Genomic DNA, 2,824 nt, shown 5'->3' with positions numbered 1-2,824 from the left:
AGAGACAAATGAAAAGATGTAATATACAGGGATTCTGTATCAGAATTGTTGTGCTGTGTTGTCAGTTTATGCTAAAAAAGATTGTTACTGGACTTTCCAAAGTCCCAGATGGATGAATACATCTACCTCAAAAATCCAGTATCTGCTGAACTATAATTTTAACTGGGAACAGTCTTTCTACTGAAGACACAGTCTTTATGAAAATAGTTGACAGCATCTTCTGTGGAATAACCAAAGTAAAGCAAAGTTTACCCACATGAAACAAATAATTCTAGAAGCTTAATGACAAAGTGCCTAAATACTTTTAGTGGGTGGGAAGCCAGAGAGGGATGACGGTTGACCTTTAACAGTCTAGATGATCCAGCACAGAGAGGTCCTCAATACATAAAAGGCTTCAATTTGGATACACATAATACTTATTACATTACGCACACAAAGTTATTGCTTTATGTGGTCAACATTTTGATTACATTATGATCAGGATATTACATGACCAGTTTTTATTATGTCTTTATTACATGATAAGCTGTCATTAAATTATCTTTCTACAGTGATTTTCTGGCATTGCCAATGGATTCTGATTTCTGCAACAGAGTGTAAAAGAGAGAACATGAACATAAGAGCTGTTGTTATACAGTAGTATGATGGCAGATCTGAGACCTAATGTTTGATGTGCAAGAGAGCACGGGGCTTTGTAAAGTGAGATCTGAGCTCATTTCTGCAGCTGGCAGGGAGCCATGTAGTGACACAAGGAGAGGAGGGAGATGGAGTCTCTTGATTGTGCCTGCAAAGAGCTCCGCTGTTTCATACCAGTGATGAGGATACAATCTCAGTGTGAAAAGATGTCATGTTTTGTTCCCTCTGTCTTCCTGCTACTGCGACAGCTGGTCACTTGAGGGCATGTTATTTCCATGTGTTGAGTTCTTATGCTCAAATTTGTAGAGTTTTTGTGTGGGAAAACAGCTGCTTGTGGGGGTTGATGAGTGTGCCTCAGACTCAGTGATACCATAAATGTACTGTAAAATCAAAACAATGCACTAGAGGAAGCTAAAAGCTCAGCAGAGGTGCAGAGTTGGGTAACAATTTAGGCACAATGCCTTCCTCCATTTCACATTACAGAGTAACCTGGTTTAGTGTTGCACTAAGCTGCATGCACTAATCAATAGTTTTACAATCTCAAATCAGAAAAAGTTGTAAAAGGTATGTAAAATCAAAATTAAAACTGAAAGTAGTGATTTGTAAATCATCTGTTTGATGTGATACCTCATCAACTTTATTCTTTGTTCAAATTAAACACTCACTTCAATTCTGATTTCTGCAGCACATTCCAAAAAAAGTTGGGACAGTAAAGCATTTACCACGGTGTGATGTTGTTGTTCCTTTTCACACTTAAAAGACATTTAGGGACTGAGGACACCAAGTGGTTTTAAATGTGTCAGGCGTAGTTTTGTCCTATTCTTCCTGCAAACAAGTCTTAAGGTGCAACAGTCCTGGATCGTTGTTGATGCAATTTGAGTTTCAAAATGTGCCACACATTCTCTACTGAGGACAGGTCAGGACTGCAGGCAGGCCAGTCCAGCACTCACACCCTTTTCCTCCACAGACATACCTTGGTAATGTGCAGTATGAGGTTTTGCATTGTCTTGTTGAAATATGCATGAATATCCTTGGACAAGATGTCATCGTGAAGGCAGCATATGTTGCTCCAATATCTCGGTGTATGTTCCAGCATTAATGGAGCCATCACAGCGGAAGTTACCTTTGCCAAGGGCACTGACACAACCCTAGACCATGGCAGACCCTGGCTTTTGGACTTGTTGCTGGGAACAGTCTGGATGGTCCATCCATTCCTTCCAAAAAAGACCTGAAACACTGATTTGTCTGACCACAGTACACGTTCCCACTGTGTAATGGTCCATCCCAGATGCCTCAGAGCTCAGAGCAGTCGACTGAGCTTCTGGACACTGGTGACATAGGGCTTCCTTTTGGTACAGTACAGTTTTAAGCAGCATTTATGGATGTAACTACATATTGTAGTGCCTGACACAGGTGTGCCAAAGTAATCTTGAGCCCATGTGGTTATACCGCTTGTAGAAGAGTGATGAATTCTTGATGCAGTGCCGTCTGAGGAATCGGAGAGCACGGTCATCCAGCTTACTTGTGCCCTTTATGCACTGAAATCCCTCCAGATTCCTTGAATCTTTTAATGATGTTCTGCATCGTAGGGGGTGACACATCCATATCATTTCCTACCTTTCTTCAAGGACCATTGTTTTTAAACGTTTCAATAATTTTCTCACACATACAGTATGTTGGCAAACTAGTGGTCCTCGGCCCATATTTGCTCCTAAAGGACTCGGCCTTTCCTGGATGCCACTTTTGTACCAAATCATAAAGCAGTCACCTGTTGACATCACCTGTTTCTAATAGAATCACCATTTCATTGTTTTACCTCATTACTGGCCCTGAAATGCAACCGTTCCAACTTTTTTTGAATTTATAAATCACTATTTTTAGTTTTAACTTTGATTTTACATATCCCTTTTCTGATTTGTGGTTGTACATTGATTTGATTTGATTTATTCTTTCAAGCATGTAAAGACAGTTGATATGTCAGCACACATAATTTTACACATATCCAACAAATGCTAATCCAATATCAATTTGCTTATACCTAGTACATGCTTGAATGGAGTAGGAAGAAGTCAGACTTATCCAGTCCTACCCCATGACATCATCTTACCATCATTGGTTTGCAAGCAGTATCTCTACATAAATAATTCTCTTCTACACCACACAAGTAATATATTAAAGAATTATTACA

The 2,824-nt window shown here is 39.6% G+C and overlaps 1 protein-coding gene across 4 annotated transcripts in view; it reads right to left on the bottom strand.

Moving 5' to 3' along the window:
• Positions 1 to 2,824, bottom strand: part of pde5ab (phosphodiesterase 5A, cGMP-specific, b) — a 77,211-nt gene that overhangs the window by 11,550 nt on the left and 62,837 nt on the right. The window lies entirely within an intron of this gene.

The sequence above is a fragment of the Monopterus albus genome, unplaced genomic scaffold, assembly GCF_001952655.1.
Source record: "Monopterus albus unplaced genomic scaffold, M_albus_1.0 scaffold25.1, whole genome shotgun sequence".
NCBI classification, from domain to species: domain Eukaryota; kingdom Metazoa; phylum Chordata; class Actinopteri; order Synbranchiformes; family Synbranchidae; genus Monopterus; species Monopterus albus.
Note: the sequence above shows the minus strand (reverse complement) of the source record. Positions and strands in the feature narration are given on the sequence as shown.